Raw genomic sequence first — 18,785 nt, 5'->3', positions numbered from 1 at the left:
AGAGAGAGAGAGAGAGAGAGAGAGAGAGAGAGAGAGAGAGAGAGAGATGATAAAATTGGGCCTGTACTTTAGGAAAATCACTTTCATGGTTAAATAGAAGATGGATTGGAGTGGCAAGACACTTGAGGTAGGCTGACCCACCAGCAGGCTATTGCAATAAGCCAGGTGGAAAGTTAGCAGGACATGTACAAAAATATTTATAGCAGCTCTTTTTGCACTGTCAAAGAATTGGACATTGAGGGGATGCCCATCAATTGGGGAATGATTGAACAAGTTGTGGAATATGAATATAATGGAATACTATTGTGCCCCAAGAAATGATGAGCAGATAGACTTTGGGAAAACCTGGAAAGACTTACATGAACTGATACTTAGTGAAGTGAGCAGGACCAGGAGAACATTAAACACAGTAACAGCAATATCATGCAATGATCAACTATGATAGACTTAGCTCTTCTCGGCAATATAATAATCTAAGACAACTCCAAAAGACCTGCGATGGAAAATGCTATCTTCATCCAGAGGAATAACTCCGGAGTCAGAATGCAGATGGAAGCAGACTATTTTCACCCTTCCTTGTTGTTGTTTTATTTTCCTTTCTCGTGGTTTTCCCTTTTTATTCTGATTCTTCTTCCACAACATGACTAATGAGGAAATATATTAACATGATTGTACATGTATAGTCTAAAAAAAAGTGATGGGGGCTATATAAGAGGGGTGGTAGTGTCAGAGGAGAGGAGGTATGAAAGAGAGATGTTGCAATAGTGAAATTGACAGTCTTTATTTTTGTTTAAGCAATCGGGGTTAAGTAACTTGCTGAAGGTTACACAGCCAGTTATTTCTGGGTGTGGTGCTAAGTATCTGAGCCCGGATTTGATCCAGGTCATCCTGACACTGGAGCCGGTGCTCTTACTCGCTGTGCTACCTGGCCGCCCTGCAATTGACAGTCTTTAGCATCAGCTTGGCTGAAGCAAGGGGATGGGAAGGGTGAGAGATAGTGAGGAATCCAGGACAACTCAGATTTTGAACCTGAGGAACTGGGAGGATGGGTTACTTTCTACAATGACAGGGAAGATAAGAGCAGGGGAGTTTTTAAAAGGAAAATGAATGAGTTCCATCTTGGTCATATTGGGTTATATACCCTGTTCATTTAAACTATACTATACAAATTAAGTTATTACCTATTATTCTATTTTTTCTTTTTTTTTTGGAGGGCAATTGGGGTTAAAGTGACTTGCCCAAGTTCACACAGCTAATTTTTGTGTTAATTGTCTGAGGCCAGATTGCCTATTATTCTTGTTAAAAAATATTACCTCTTTAGAATAGGAGTGGTTTGGTTTCTAAAAGTAGCAGAAAATTCAACTTCCTATATAAAGGAAAATGATGAAATCATTTTGTGGAGGATGTAGTTTTTGAACAGGTTAATTGCAAAGGGGGCCAGAAAAAAAAGAAATGAATTTTGTGAAAAAATTGGATAAAATCCATGATGGGGAAAAAAATGGCTTTACTGTTAAGATATGGAACAGATTGTTAGGCAGACCAGAAAGAGAACCGCCTCTCAGATGAATGGACTAAGAGGACCTGATTCACAACAGAGAAATGTCTATGGCTGCAGGGTATTGTGGTCCCTCAACTCATCCGCACATGACTAATTTTAGCCTTTGAGACCTTAGAATTCACAGAGTGGTAAACCAAGTAACTGTTTCATCAGTTTGAGAACAGAAGTGGAGATTTGCCCAGAAGGAAAGGAGAAAGAAGGAGCAGCTAACAGAGAGGAAGCTTTATGTGGGACAGATTGTTCCTTTGAGCACTGGGAAATAGAATGTCTGCTTTTATTTATCGACTTTAAAGGTTTATTTCACTATGGAACTCTGAAGATCACATGCATTTGTAAAGGAATGACTGGCTGTAGCAATTTCCTTTGGACCTTAGCAGCGTTGGTCACTTTTCTAGTTGTTCCTATGTGAGAGACATTTGGGGTAGAAGGCCATTTTTGATAAATACTAAAACCTACCAAAAGGCAATGTCTTTCTTATAGATCTCCTATGCCTACTTATAAGGAAGGTGAAACAAATCAACCTACACACTGTTCCATGCTCTGTAGTGCTGTATTTGTGTCCAATTTAACCACTGAGGAGTCTCTCCAAAAAAGAACACCTACCCCATCTAATAAAACTGACTGCCTGACAAATTATTGCATCATATTCTGACTTTAACACCTAGAAGTCTTTTTCATACTCAAAAGTTGTCAAATTTCTTTATCTTTGTTCTTTAGAAAGCAGAGTTCCCCTATCCCACAATGCCTAAAGGTTTCCTTTGGAAATGGTGTATTCTTCACTACTATGAACATCAAGAGAAGCAGCTCTCTAGGCTAATCAAGCCCCTGAACAAGCTACCGTATGTCACCACATAATTGTCATGGCTGCATAATCATCACACCAGTTCCCTGCTCCCTCCAACTCCAAAACTGTTTACAACCTTTCATCCCTTAATTGTCATATAGTATAACTTTGTTGGTCATTCCACTTAAAAGGTAAACAGAGAAGCAATGTATTCACTGGTGGCATATGGATACTCATTTATCTCTCAGGCATTGCAAGTCATGAGCCTAGAATTCTCAGGGCATGAATATTGTCAGTATATTTCCAAAAGTTGACTTGAATGGTTTGTTTAGGGCACTACAATACTAACTGTACTCTTTTTCCGGCTGGAATTATGGCGGGCATAGAAGAAAAGAAGAAGCTACCATCCGTTCCAGAATCCCTTCTGCAAAAAAGAAAGTCTTTTGCAATACTGAAGGCCAGACGTTTGAAGAAGATGGCTATAAAAAAGCTCCATAAAATACAGAGAAAAGTTATCTATGAAAAAGCTAAAGTCTGCCATAAGGAGTACAGACAGATGTATAGAAGTGAAATCTGGCTGGCTAGAATGGCACGCAAAGCTGGCAGCTACTATGCACCTGCTGAACCCAAGTTAGCTTTTGTGATCAGAATCAGGGGTATCAATGGTGTTAGCCCAAAGGTCCAAAAAGTATGGCAGCTTCTTCACCGTCAACAAATCTTCAATGGCACTTTTCTTAAGCTTAACAAGGCCTCGATTAACATGCTGAGGATTGTGGAACCGTGCAATGCATGGGGTTATCCAAACCTGAAGTCTGTGAATGACTTGATTTACAAACATGGTTATGGCAAGATCAAGAAACAGAGAATTTCCCTGACCAATAATGCCCTTATTGCAAAATCTCTTGGTAAATATGGAATTATCTGCATGGAGAACTTGATCCATGAGATCTGCACTGTTGGCAAGCACTTCAAAGCTGCGAACAACTTCCTGTGGCCCTTCAAATTATCTTCTCCACAAGGCGGAATGAAGAAAAAAAACTACACATTTTGTGGAAGGTGGAGATGCTGGTTACAGGGAAGACCCAATCACAGGCTTATTAGAAGAATGAACTAAAGGTCTCTGCACCATGATTATTTTTCTAATGGTCTGTTAATAAAAATGCCCGTGACAGAAAAAAAAAATACTAACTGTATTGTCACTCAACCCAACGAAGGTCCATAGGTACTAGCAGAGAAGGTATGTAGGCAAAGCTCCCTTGAGTAAGTCATGTGATATGGTAAGACTTGCATCTTCCCAATTATAATGTATGTTCATGAATATTCCATGCATCCTAATCTTGCACCAAAGAAAGCTTAGTAAAAAATGATTTTTAAGTAATACTGGCACAATTTTTTTAAAAGCTTCACATAATGGTCACACCCCACTTTTTGTGAAAAAAAAATTGTCATAAAATCTTCAAAGATTATGTGGTGAAATATAGAATTAAAAGGAAAAAAAATCCTAACCTAGTCCACATGTTTGGTAGGGAGGAAGGGGGACCCTCCTAGATAGTGATCCTCTCACTGATGGCTTCCCAGCTTTCCTCTTTGTACAAGAAAGGTCTAACCACTTGACATGTGCTTATTAGTTTTCCTTGCTCCTCAAAGATTCCAAGGCTATAATGGGTGGGGAAGCAAGACGTTATATGTTACCATTGCTTCCAGATCAATGCTTTGAGAACTGGTTAAAAAGATTAAAGGAGAGAAGAAGAAAAGAAGAGAGAGTCTGATTTCTCCCTTGGCATATTTTGGACCTATTATCATAGAGATAGAAGGCTAGGTTAACATGGACATGATTATTTGGGATATTTTCCCTACAGAGGCTGTCCTGAGCTCATACAAAAAGTAAGGGTGCCATAGTTTGTTCATGACTTGAATCTCTGATTTAACTCTTAATTCTCTTGAAGCATTCTACAAACTCTAAAGCATGCTATAGCTACAGTAAACAAATTAACATTCAGACCCTTTTGTTTAATCCTTCAAATATGTCTTCTTTCTATGACTATATGACCAAGATGAGCTGGGCAGACTCTATCACAGACTGGGTACAAACAGTCCATATGAACATTTGGAGCAGAAATGTCTCTAAATCTGCACATCTCACATTTCCTTTGAGCTACTGCAATTCTGCTTTTATCATAAATCACAGCCTTTCTTTGATGTGGATACACCATGCTGGGCAGTCCTGTGACAATGTCTCCCATATCTCACAATTGATCCCTAAGTTCTTCAGAGAAACCTCAGGAGTATCCTTGCATCACTTCTTCTGACTTCCATGTGAATGCTTGCCTTGTGTGAGTTCTCTCTAAAAGACTCTTTTAAGCAAATGTAATTTAACATTCAAACAACATGACCAGTCCATTGGAGTTACACTCTTTGTGGTCAGACAGTCTATACCTTGATGTCATTTTGGTCCCCTTTGAGCAATATCCACATAACTGAGGTCAGGAGTACATTAAAAATGTTGACGTTCAATTCCTGAGAGCTTAGTGTAGAGCAGGAACTGAGGAAATTCTCTTAAATTTAGGTCAACAGAGGTTCATGGGTCTTAAGCCTCTCACATCAAAAGTGCAGAAAGTTCAGGCCATTTAGAATAAGAATCTACTGGCAAATGTAATGATATCATCAGAGCAAGATTCCCTTCACTCTGTAAATAAAAGCAAATTGATGACCAGATTAAGTCAAGCATTCAGCCAGATTGAGCACTAAGAACCACCATTTATGGCTTAGAGCATAGAGGTTTAAAAGTGCTCAACATAGTGCCAGACATACAGTAGGCACTTAATAAATGTTTATTAATTCATTGATTAAATGGAGCTTTGTGGCCGAATTTCTTAAATATACTAAACAGTCTCTGATCATTCTTTCCCAGATCTGCGTTCAACATTATCATCCAGAGAATGGTAAGGAAACAAGGACTATTCTGAAGATTTGGAGATAGGGCTTGATGGTCCAAGACACCAAGTTTCCTTCCACAAATTAGTTTGCAGAATAGATGTGACTGAAGGCAACAAGAGTCATTAAAGGAGAAGTATCATACAAGGGAGAATATAGTGAGAGGTGGAAGAGGCCTCAGGGGCCATCTAGCCCGATTCCCACATTGTACAAATAAATAGACTGAGGTCTGGAAACCTTAGATGTATTGTTGTCTTTTTTCTTTTATTCTTTGGAAATCTTCCTTTACTAGTCTCCCTTTTTTTTTTTTTTAAAGCAATCGGGGTTAAGTAACTTGCTCAAGGTTACACGGGAGTTATTTCTGGGTGTGGTGCTGAGTATCTGAGCCCAGATTTGATCCAGGTCATCCCGACACTTGGAGCCGGTGCTCTTACTCGCTGAGCCACCTGGCCGCCCCTAAGCAATTGGGGTTAAGTAACTTGCTCAAGGTTACATGGCCAGGTGTTTCTGGTTGGGTGCTAAGTGTCTGAGCCCGGGATTCGATCTCCAGGTCTTCTCAACACTGGAGCCGGAGACTAGTCTCCCTTTCACTATGACCATCACATCATTACCTGTTCCTCCATGCAAGTATGTAAGCATAGTTTCTCTTTTTCTTTTCTTCGTAATCAAATTATTTTGAACTCTTGGTTGTTTTTTTTTTTTTAGTTAATTACACCAGTCATTCCCTCCCCTTTAACCTCTTCCTTGTCGTTTCTGTATAATTCATGGATGACATCCCTCTCCTTTTTAAGCCTTTGGCTTCCTGTCATTTAAAAATGGGGAATAAAAAAGATGAACCAATAAACCCCCCAACATGACAACAAAAATGCTTGTAAGGAACTAAAATGAAAATGACTGATATTTAATAACTTTTTGCAGACATTACCTTGTTTGATCTTCACAAGGAGCCTATGAGGTAGGCATGACAGGCATTGTGCTTCCTATTTTGTTGCTGTTCAGCCATTTTTAAATTGTGTCTGACTCTTCGTGACCTCATTTGGGGGTTTTCTTGGCAAAGTTACTGGACTGGCTTGTCAATTCCTTCTCTAGCTCATTTTACATATGAGGAAACTGAGATAAACAGGCTGAGGTGACTTGTCCAAGGTCACACAGCTAGTCTCTAAGGCCAGATTTGAACTAAGGAAGTTGAGTCTGCACTCTATCCACTCTATCACTCAGCTGTTAAGAGATTCCTATTGTATAGATGAGAAAAATATGGCCAAGAGAAGTCAAATGATTTGATGATGGTCATAAGGCCAACACATACTAGAGGAAAGCTCAAACTGAAGTTTCTACTAACTTTCAATCTCTGCTCCTTTATTGCTGAATACAACAGTAAATAAGAAAATAAAGGTAAGACAAGGTTTAGTTTCAAGTTTAGAAAGGGACAGCCAATAAAAAGGTGTTTGCAAGCTTCCCTTACAAAGAGCAAAATGCACCTCTTTCATAGAGGATCTGTATACATTTCTGTGAGATTTCACAGAAAAAAAAGACATTTGGATGGGGTGTGTGTGTGTGAATGTGTGTGTGTGTGAGTATATGTGTGTGAGTGTGTGTGTGAAGTGTGGGGGCAGTGGGGGTGGTGAAGATGATCTCAGAGTTCATACTTCACCTAGAATTTATTTAACATCTCAAAAGTCAAATACATGTGAGCTTGGGTTTAAGTATTAATGGTGCAAATTGCAATCACTCTTTAACAAGAGCCAAGTTCTAAAATACTAGATGGTGTTTGTTATCCTTTTTAACTTCTACAGCATACCAAGTCTGAATTTGATTAAGCCTTGACTTTATTATCAGTTTAGGGAACTATGTATTCTGTCCAGAAAATTAACTTTAGCTAATAATACACTTTTCAGTGGTTTAACTCCTAAAAATGCTGATTAGTAAAGGCAATAAATCCTGGAGAAAGTCAAACTTCATTTTATTTGAGAGATTTTTGGTTTTTAAGTAAGCTGAAAACAAGGTTTTAAATCTTTGCAATTGACACTTTGCATTTGGGTTTGTGAGAGTAGCCCTCAGGAGGCTGTTCATTTCTTCCTAGGTATTTTGCCTGATATTAGGATGCAATGCTACCAGACAAATTCTGGTTATTGATCATGAGAAGAAAGAAGGAAGAGGAGGGGGAAGACAGAGAGACAGATGGAAACAGAGACAGAGAGAAAGACAGAGGTAGGCAGAGAGAGAGAGAGAGAGAGAGAGAGAGAGAGAGAGAGAGAGAGAGACAGAGAGAGAGAGACAGAGAGAGAGAGAGAGAGAGGAGAGAGAGGAGAGAGGGAGAGAGAAGAGGGGAGAAGAGGAAGAAGGGCAGGGAAAAAAGGAGAAGAGGGGAAATTGGCAAGTTTTCTATCTTTTAAAAAATTAAAATAGATCTCTTTATTAAACTTGCTAATATAAACATATTTGAGAGATGGTGGGGACATAAAATTAGATATACATCATGAATTTGGTAACTTGATGAATCCTTTATTCTCCATTTATTTCTATTTTTAATCATTCAAAATGCTCTTTTGTAACTGACTTTGGTTTTGTTTTTAAATGATCACACACATATATCTGTATACATATATACATATATGTAATTTTTTGTGTATATGAAATGTTTATGACTCCTAGGCTTCTATGAGGTGATTTCTATATTCCTTCCTACTAACACGTATCAGAGCTAGTGCTATATTAGGCTGCATTAAGAAAGACACAGTATAGGGGCAGCTAGGTGGCACAGTGAGTACAGCACCGGCCCTCGAGTCAGGAGGACCTGAGTTCAAATCTGACCTCAGATACTTAACACAAAAACTAGCCCTGTGACCATGGGCAAGTCACTTAACCCCAATTGCCCTTCAAAAAGCAACAAAAAAAAGGCACAGTATTCAAAATGAGGAAAGGAATGAATAGTCCTGATATATCTTGCCTCCAGTTAGGTCATATATAGAATATGATGCTTAGTTTGGGGCAGTGGTATTCTGGTAAATGTTTAACAATTGGTCCCTGGGTGAAATAAAAAAGTGACACAACTTTTAAGTTTAATATGCATTATTGACATTTTCTCTATCACTTTTAAAAGTCAAGACAATTAACAAAAAAACAGTTTTTAACAGCCAGTTTCAGCACACCCCTGTTAATGGGCACATTTTAGGAAAGATACAGGTAGGTCATATTCTCAACATTAGAAGGACAATCAGGATAGTAATGGGACTTGAGAAAATGCCATTTGGAGATATGATGGAAAACTGGAGTTAGTCTAAAGACCTACTATGATAGCTAACTTCAAGTATTTGGAGGGCTATGGAGGTAGAAGATTATTATTAATTATTAAGATTGGCAAAGTGTATTATCCCGGGACAGCAGAACTAGGCACAACGGATAAAGTTTCAGAGAGGCAGATTTAAGCTTGATCTAACGAACCACTTCCTAACAATTAGAGCTGACAAGTGGCATGGACTGCCTGGGGAAGTTCTATTGTCTATCCTATTGGAGATCTTTAGGCAGAAGCCATATAACCAATTTTTATTTTTTTTTTGGTGGGGGCTTGTATGGTTAGTACTTGGTCAAGTATGGGTTAGACTGGATAGCCCCTGAAGTCCCTTCTAGCTCTTAAATGCTGTGATCTAATTTGCCTCTATGATAAATATTTACCCAAGAAACTGCAATCGTCTTTAAGAATGACTTGGTACAATTGCTTCTTATAGTCTGGGTGGGGGAGCTTTAAAATTGATTTCAAAACAGCCCAGTATTTCTGTCATCTTAAACAATCCTCAAAAACTGCAATGGTCCGTGTTCTCATCAATATGGACTTCACCCCAATTACCAATCAGGAAAATGATGCCAGTTAAAACTCATCCATGCCTGCCTATACTATATGACTCTTGCACATGTCCTTCTACAAGTTTGTCACAGAGGGCCCACCCAGAGTGCTCAGGGGCCAACTTTTCTTTATCTTGACATCCTGAGGGTGCCATTGGAGCATACAAGATGGTAATCAGTTGATAGGATCACAATTTTACATCTGGGAAGAGAACCTCTGAAGTCATCTAGTCCAATGCCTCATTTTTACATTTAAAGAAATAGAGGCTCCAAAAGAAAATTTCTTCTTTTGTATAAGTAATTTCACTTATTTCTCAAGTTAGTAAGTGGGAAAGCCGAGATGTCAGACAAGGGCCTCTGACTTTCTAGGGCCAGTGTACTTTCTACCATACCATTTTTCTCTCTCTCATCAGCCCCATCATCTTTTTTTCTGCTCATACATTCTTTGAAGGCATGCTTTACTCGGATTCTCATTTGTAATTCCAAGTTTGTAATATGTTTCAGCCTACTCATCATGACTATGTGTCTCTCCACTGTCCTCTGGGTCATACTTATTTTCTCTTTTCCAAAGACTATTTCATGGCGCTAAACCATACAAAAAAAAATCTTACAGAGCATTTAGATCAAAACTTAATGGGATTCAAAACTAGTTTCATTTTAGTTGTATATGAGTTACTTTTCATGAGACATTTGAGACATGAAATAATGAGATATTTCAGCTATCTCATAATTCAACTGAAGAAGTCATTTTGGAGATGCTATGTCATAGCGGTTTTTTTTTCTTTCTTTGGCAGCACGTACTTCATTACCATCACTTCCTAGAGGACTGAAATGTAAGGATTCTGAGATTTGGAAACCAAGAAATCTAGCTGATGTGAAGGTAGGTAGCAGGGCAAGGCCAACCTTATCATAGCTACAGTAGGTTGTCGCCTACAAATTATAATTTAATGGCCCTGTCAAACTCTCTTCCTTATACTCTCAAATGGAAAAATTTCCCTTGTCAGACCTTGAAATTACTCACTTGGAAACTGTATTCATTTTCTTTGGGCTAAGGTAGTGAAGGCTCTTCTTTACTACACAGATATCTGAAGATCAATCAACCAATCAATCAACTTTTATTAAGCCCCTACTATGTGCCGAGCACTGTACTAAGTGCTAAGGATACAAAAAGAAGGAAAAGACAGTTCCTGCCCTCGTGGAATTCAAAATCTAGTGAGGGAGACAATATGGGAACAAATATATACAAATAAGGTATGCAGGATAAATAGGAAGGAATTAATGGGGAAGGAATTCAAATTAAGAGGAATTGGACAAGATTTGCTCTAAATGATAGAATTTTAGTTAGGATTTAAAGGAAGCCACCACAAGCAAGTCAAGACACCACCTTGTGATGTCATTAGGATTCTTTTAAAAGGAAGGACTAACCACCACCACTAACCCACCACCAGCACAAAGGAAGCCAGAGAAGGTGGTAGCAGAGTTGAGGAGGGAGAGTGTTTTTAGGATGAGGGATAGCTAGGGAGAAAGTAAAGATAGAATGTCTTGAAGAGGCTTTCAGGTGACTAAGTCTTCCTAATTCCAGGAGAACATTGAGTCCAACCCCCTCATTTTACCAATGAAGAAAATGAGTTTGAGCAAAGTTAAATGACCTTTTCATGGTCATGCATCTAGTATCTGAGAAAGGGTTTGAATTCAGGTCTTCTTGACTTCAAGGCCAATGCTTTATCCACTGTAGCTTCAATTATGGCCAGAATGAAGGTGAGAGTAGAGGGGTAATAAATTCCTTTTTTTGTAGTTAACCCTCTGGCTCTGTGCCCTGGGGTGCCAAGGACAGGAAATATGGTTTAGGAGAAAGAGAACAAGTGTCCTGCTGTAATTTTGTCTACTTTGCACTAGATCATATTGTCCTGAGTAGGACTGTCTGCTATTAATTAGCTGAAGCAACTAGGTTGTTTGCTATTTGTTCTCAAAGAGAACCAATGACATCAGGGAGGTGATGTCTTGACTTGCAAGTGAACTGGATTTAAGTGAGGCAGGCTGTGCAAAGTCAGTAGCCTCACTCTCCCCTCCAGAGCCATCTGGGTCCAATGGCAAGACAGATCAGGATGATTGGAGATGGCCCTAGACGCAGTGGGAGCCCTTGGTCTTTATAAGATAAGGTATTTCCCAAGTCTTTTTTGATCTATTCAAAAAATACATAAATAAACCAATCTGGGAGGGGAAGAACCTCAGGGTTTCTGGCCAGAACAGAAACAACAGCTATTTAGACTCATTACGAGCCAACAAAACCCAAACAATGATCAACCAAGGCTTGGGTTGGGGCCCATTATTGACCAATCCCTGAGAACCAGAATGATCTGGTCATAGTCAAGTAGAATAGTCAAGTATCTCCATTTGAATCAGGAATGGGCTTTTTTTTTCCTAATCACTAATGGCTTTTGCCTCAGACAAACTGAGACCTGTGAAAGACCTTAGCTTAAAAAGGCCCAAGTCTCCCTCGGCATCCCAGGTCATCTACAGTTGTCCTAATCTATATCTTGCCATTGGACCCAGATGGCTCTGGAGGAAAGAGTGAGAATGTTGACTTTGTACAGACCTGACTCAAATTAATTCATGGCAGCTAGGGCACATAATGAATAGAGATTGAATCTTCAGTCAGGAAGACCAGAGTTCAAATCCAGTCTCAGATACTTTTTGTGTGACCCTGGACAAGTCACTTAACTCTGTTTGCCTAAATTTCCTCACCTGAAAAATGGAGATTATAACAGTACCTCCCTTGCAGGGTTGTTGTGAAGATCAAATGAGATCATTGTAAAACACCTAGCACTGTGCTAATCAGCTGTATATAAACAATGGGCTCTAGGGGCTAGTCACTTAGTGAGACAGGATGAAGGGAAATATAGTTAGTCTTTCACAACATGACTATTATGTAAATGTTTTGCATGACTACACATGTATAACCTATATTGAATTGTTTGTCTTCTCAATGACAGTGGGTGGGGAGGGAAAAAGAGAGAGAATTTGGAACTCAAAGTTTTAAAAACAAATGTCAAAAATTGTTTTTACATTCAACTGGGTAATAAGATATACAGGCAATGGGATAGAGAAATCTATCTTGCCCTACAAAGAGCTAAATGAGAAGGGGATAGGGGAGGGCATGGTAGAAGGGAGGGCAGACTGGAGGAAGGGGTAGTCAGAATGCACGCCACCTTAGAGTGGGAGGAAGAGGAGAAATGGGGAGAAAATTTGGAACTGAAAATCTTGTGGAAATGAATGTTGAAAACTAAAAATTAATTAACTAATTTTAAAAAAAAGGAAAAAAATGAAGCAGGGAGAATTGAAATGTTTTGCTTAGAGTCATACAAGTAGAAAAAGTGTCTGAGATGGGACTTGGACCCAAGTCTTTCTGAGTCCTAGTCCAAGATAGTCTGCATAACCATTTGTCAGGCATATTATCAGAGGAATTTGTTTTCCAGTTTTGGTTGAATGAAAAAAAAAACTAAAAAAGGAATGAAATGAAATAAACAATGAATAAATAATGGGCTCTATATAAATAATAAAGATAATAGGCTCTAGATAAATGCTTATTTTCTCCCTTCCCATGTGTAGCCTCAGGCAAATCTTTTTACATTCTCATCTGTGTCTCAGTTAGAAATTGATCTCTAAGCTCCCTTTTGGCCCTGAAATTCTATGATTCTATGATCCTTTATCCCCAAACTATAAGCCAATTAACCAGAACCTAGAAAGAGGATGGTTTTGTTCTAGTTATTTAGCTTTGCCTGCTAATTTTTTTTTTTTAATTTGAGGTGATATGGCCTTTCCCCCAAGGTGGCGCCAAAGGCAAAGAAGGAAGCTGTTATCCCCCTCCCAAGACAGAAGCCAAGTCCAAGGCCTTGAAGGCCAAGAAAGCAATGCTGAAGGGTGTCCATAGCCACAAAAAGAAGATCTGAACATCCCCCACCTTCTGGCAACCCAATACACTGAGGCTTCAAAGGCAGCCCAAATACCCTCCGAAAAATGCCCCTCGCAGAAACAAGCTAGATCACTATGCCATCATTAAGTTTCCCTTGACCACTGAGTCTGCTATGAAGAAGATTGAGGATAACAACACCCTAGTGTTCATTGTGGATGTCAAGGCCTAAAAGCATCAAATCAAGCAGGCTGTAAAGAAGCTGTATGACATCAATGTGGCCAAGGTCAACACACTGATCCAGTGTGATAGAGAGAAGAAGGCCTATGTCTGTCTTGCTCCAGACTATGATGCTTTGGATGTTGTCAACAAAATTGGGATCATCTAACTTGCTGTGTCCCATTCCACCTACAATAAAATGTTTTCCAGAATAAAAAAAAAAGAGGTGGTATGGTATAGTGTAATCAATAGGGCATTGGACTAGAACTCAGGAAGACCTGGGTTATTTACTGATTTACTTTTTAAACATTGCAGTCATTATGTAAATGATTTTTTCTGGTTTTGATCCATTCACACTACTCAAGATTCTCTGAAATAATATCTTTTGTCATTTCTTATGATTATATTTTATTCCATTCATATGCCAAAATTTGATAAACATCCTTTCCTCAATTTTCTAAGACAATCTAAGACATACTTAGATTCTAGTTCTTTTCTACCACCCCCACTTTCCTCTCTTTAGGGTTAGTAAGTTTTTTTTTTTTCTTACAACTTTCCCCTCCTTGGTTCTACACTCCCTCTACTTCTGAGGAGAAACTTGTTTCTTCTCTCCCTATTGAATGTTAGCACTACATCATCATACAGTTCCTTCCAATTGCTGAAATAAATGTATCTTTCTAGGTTTATCTTGGCTCTTATGTTTGCTTTTCAAGATTCCTACTAAGTTCTGATCTTATCATCAGAGATACTTAAAAGTCCTCTATTACATTAAAGATCAATTTTTTTCACAATAGGATTATACTCAGCTTTACATGGCAGGGGGTTCTTGGTTGTAAGCTTATCTTTCTTGCCTTTTCGACTATTGTATTACAAGATCTCTTCTTATTTATAGTAGAAACTGACAGGTCTTACATGAACCTCGTTGTGGTCACTGTATACTTGAACTGATTTTCTCAGGATGCTGTTTTTTTTTTCTTTGAAGTAGAAAGTCTTGATTTTGACTATGACATTCCTGGGACTTATACTTTTGAGGTTCCTTTCACAAGAGGATTGGTGGATTCTTTCTATTTTTAATTTGTCCTCTTATTCTAATAGATTTGGGCAGTTTTCATTTTTGATTCTTGAAAAATGGTGCACAAGCCTTTTTTTGTCATTTTTAAGGAGTTCAATAATTTTCAAGTGACCTCTCACTGACCTATTTTCTAGATCAGTCATTTTTATATCAAATATCTTACATTTTCTTCTCTTTTTCCCAATCTTTTGACTTCATTGTAATATTTCTTACTGTTTGAGGGAGTCATTGATTTTTCTTTGGTTTCTTCAAGTCCATTAGTTAGGTAAAGTTTTCCACTTTTTCTTCTAATCTACTTATTCTTGTTTCAGTTCTTTCCTCTAAAGCTTTTACTTAATTTTTCAGTCTTTTGCTTAATTTCTTCATTGATTTTATGTGGAAAATCTATTTTTTTATTTGAGCACCTGTATGCCATTGTAATGAAGGTGTTCTCTCCTTTTTCTTAGGGATTTCTAAATTTGCCATAATTGTTGATATTGGTCACTGCTTCCTTTGGCGTATACTTGTCTCTCCAAGTTTTTGCAGCGGTGGTATCCTGAGATTATGCACTAACCCTCTTTGGGTTCAATGTTTTAAAGATTACATCCTTAGAACTCAGCTTGGAATAGTTTCAGCTATCATTAGAGGTATTTTGGGGAAGCTCATGGGGAAAATTATCTTTTGCTTGATCCAAAGAAGAAAAACAGAGGAGTCCAAAAAGAGGTTGCTAATCATCTATGCCAAAAGAAAAGGTGAAATTATAGTAAATATACTTTGTATAATGACTTTATTTGTGAAATCTTACCCTCACTATTAAAGATGATTCAGAATACATTGCTACGCAACAGTATCATACATATTCTTGAAAATGTATAAATAAATATGCTGACAATTCTCAATCTTTTTGCTCTTTATTGATTTTCAAGATCTTACAATGGAAAATTTTATTTCATAACAAAGGGATGAAGACATCTAGGGAAAGATAATGCTCAGTGCTCAGAACATCACAATGTTTATTATAGGTTTAATAAATATTTCTTGAATGAATTTCTCAGAGATTTGTCCTTGGCTTCATTCTGCTCGACATTTGATTTCAACAATGACTTTGGTTAAAGAATAAACAGTATTGGGGCAGCCAGGTGGCTCAGTGAGTAAGAGCACCAGCTCCAGAGTCAGGATGACCTGGGGATCAAATCCGGGCTCAGATACTTAGCACCACACCCAGAAATAACTGGCCGTGTAACCTTGAGCAAGTTACTTAACCCCAATTGCTTTAAAAAAAAAAGAATAAACAGTATGTTACTCAAATTTGTGAATGACATTAAACTGGAAGGGATCAATTTCAAGTTGGATGACACAACCAACATATAAAGATATCCTGATACCGTAGGATAATAGGCCAAATTTTGTAAGATGGATTTTATAGGGATAAATGTAACCACCTATGTTTGGGATTCAGAAAAAAAGAACTCCACAAACACTGGATAGGAATATGAGAAAAAATCTTAGGGTTTTAGTGGACTGGGAGGTTACTATGAATTCTGTCAACAGTGTGATATAACAATCAAAAAAATGAACACTCTAAATATAAATAGAATAGAATATTAGGCTTCATTAGTAGAAGTATATTGACTAGAATGAGAGAATTTATAGTACAGCTGTGCTCTGCCCTGTTTGGACCAAATCTACGGTCCCCGGGACAAATCCTTGGGAAACTCATTCATAGTTATTGATTCAAAAATATTTATTAAACCCATTAGGAACATTGTATTGTGCTGGTCACTTAACATTATTGTGGTCAGTTTTGAGTGTCTTATTTTAGGAATAACATTGAAAATTTGGAGAGTATCCAAAAGATAATGCCTAAGAGAGTAAGGGAACTCAAAGTTATAAGAAGATTGTTGAAAGGAAATGTATCCAATTAAATTAAAGTAAGTACTGATTGTATTGAAGATACTATTCTAGATGCTATGGTATGAAAGGTTATTCTTGATCTTAAGTAACTTACATTCTTCTAGGGGTGTAAGAATATAAACCTGTAAGTAAAGACATGAAAATACATAATAATATAATATGTTATATATGTGGTATAAACTTGTAAAAAGTACCTGTTAAGATAAGATGATTAGGATGGGGGAGAAGATCCCTGTATCAGCAAGCACCCCAGCGTCCTCAGGGTGTCTGCCAACACAGGTTCTTGGATCTGCTTTGATAAAGGAAAGCAACTCAAAATGGTTAACAAGCTTACTTTAATCAGTCAAATATGTATCATTTACCTAGTTCAGGGGAAAAAGGTCAGCACCCCAAACTTCAGAATATACAGACAGAATTATCAAGACAGAGAAACAGATCAAGCAGACAGTTTCCAAACTGTCCAACCATTACATCCATACCAAATCAACATCTGGGTTTCAACATCTGGGTTTTTCAAAGCTGGGGGGCTCTCAACAACGGCTTCCCAGAGTCCAGATCAAATCACAGAACACTTCTCAAAGTGAGCCCCTCAAATCAGGGTTTATATAGCCTTCTCCTGGCTCAGAGAATGTAACAACCTACTGGACCCACTGGACAATCAAAAAGTATCTACTGAAAAACAAGCCTCCCACCCCAGGCTCCAGGTGCACTTTAGCCTAGGGACAGCAAAAATCTTTAAAATTTACATTCCCATTACAATTCCTCATCATGGGGGCCATTAGGAAAGGTTTCCACTAATCAGAGGTATTGTAGAGAGGCTTACTTGCTAAAATACAGGATCAACTAGTTCAACAATTCTATTATTTAACTGGGAGAAGTGAAAATTTAAGGAGAACATGATGATTTTCTTCAAATATATAAAGAATTATGACTTGGAAGGAAAATCAAATTCATTCCATTTAGCCCTAAAGAGCAGAATTAGGAACAATGGATAGACATTTTTAGAAAGGTAGATTTGAACTTCATACAAGGAAGAAGTTTTTATCACTTAGGGTTGGTTGTCTAAATGTAAAGTTGATAGCGTCATAAAGTAATGATGTCACCACTGGAGAACTTCAAAAAGAGGCTGGATAGTCACTTGATGAATACAAGCTTAAAAATTCAGAGCTAGAAGGGATCTTCGAGGTCATCTAGCCCACCTCCCTTATTTTACAGATGAAGAGATTGTCAACAAGGGGATATGTGCTTACAAATGATTTGGGTCAGATAGGCTGGGATCCCTTTCAATTCTGAATGTCTATGACTTTCAGCATATGTTTTCACAATAACTAAAACTGTGAGACAAGTCAAGAATCTTTGGGGGGAAAATCATGTTAAGTTGGGTTTTCTTCCTGAAGTAAAACAAATCAATCAGGCAATGTTATTTCCTGCACAAGCCAAATGACTTGTGTGCTGTTAAATATTAATTGATGAAGATAAATGGATCTGGTTTAATTTCATTTTGATTGAAATAATAAATAACTTTGTGATATGGATTACAGCCCTGGATTAATTGATGTGGGGATTTAATTCTCTTAGCAATGCTTTGATTAAGGTCCTAGGGTTTGACTCTGCTCAAGCCATCATGTGACACCCTTCACAAAACACAGTCATGAAAGAATACAGCAACTTGTTTGATTAGGTGTGGCCAAAGCATAGAGTCTAAATCATACTTGAACTGTGTAGGAGCTCTATTAGCTATCACTTTTTATCTGGGTGAGAGTCAGGATATTGACTTTCGTTTCGGTCGTGGCTACCTCAATGGTTGCCCTACTCAAGGAAATTTGGGTTAGTAGAGATTAATCAATGACATTAGATCCAATTCATCTGAGAGTGGGATTTTAGGAGCAGAACATGTAGAATTTAAAGTAAAAACCCTTCTAATTGTCTTGGGACTTGGTATAACTCCTTTGAAAGATATTCTCTTATCATAGAAAAGAGCTATAAAAGTATATTAGAAGCAGTACCAGACCTTAAACTATACTATAAGGTGAGAGCATTGTTGAAACTTAAAATGGATCATTTCAACTATTTTAAATTAAAATATTCTTGTATAAATAAAACTATGTAGTCAAGAATAGAAGAAAAGTAGAATATTGGGCAGGGGGGAAGAAGAGGAACTTGCATAGACAATCTCTCAGAAGGATATGACTGCTGTGATGTGATGAGCTGGTTGCTTTAGAAAAAAAACCATGGAAAGACTTGGACCTATGAAGGAAGATGCTATCCACCTCCAGAGAAAGAAATGACAAATAGAAATATGCATAATATAGTCATACATATATGTATATATGTGTACACATGTGGGGTACATATGTATGTTTACAGATATCTATGGAGAGAGGGGGGGGAGAGAGGGGGGGGAGAGAGAGAGAGAGCCATGTCTAATTTATCCTTCTCTAGGATGGGGAGGGAGGAGGGAAGAAAAAAAATGAGGTAAAAAATGCACTGCAGAGAACAAAAGAAAATCTAGAAAGAACCAAAGAAAAGTGGGGCAGCTTTGGAAACAATATGTAGTATTTATTACATCGATTTT

General features: G+C 37.9%; 1 long non-coding RNA gene and 1 pseudogene across 1 annotated transcript in view; one reads left to right on the top strand and one right to left on the bottom strand.

The window, feature by feature from the left end:
- Positions 1-2,701: 2,701 nt before the first annotated feature.
- On the top strand, positions 2,702-3,524 carry LOC138145226 (large ribosomal subunit protein uL30-like; annotated as a pseudogene).
- Positions 3,525-14,633: 11,109 nt separating this feature from the next.
- LOC138145225 (uncharacterized) overlaps positions 14,634-18,785 on the bottom strand; it is a 100,163-nt gene continuing 96,011 nt past the window's right edge. Inside the window, exon 3 of the long non-coding RNA XR_011164152.1 lies at positions 14,634-15,031. This is a non-coding gene — a long non-coding RNA (uncharacterized lncRNA). The remainder of the gene's footprint in view (positions 15,032-18,785) is intronic.

Source organism: Petaurus breviceps, unplaced genomic scaffold (genome assembly GCF_028583685.1).
Source record: "Petaurus breviceps papuanus isolate PSGF00001 unplaced genomic scaffold, PetGlider_PUasm1.0 90731, whole genome shotgun sequence".
NCBI classification, from domain to species: Eukaryota; Metazoa; Chordata; class Mammalia; order Diprotodontia; family Petauridae; genus Petaurus; species Petaurus breviceps.
The sequence above is the reverse complement of the archived record's forward strand: the minus strand, read 5'-3'. Positions and strand labels throughout refer to the sequence as shown.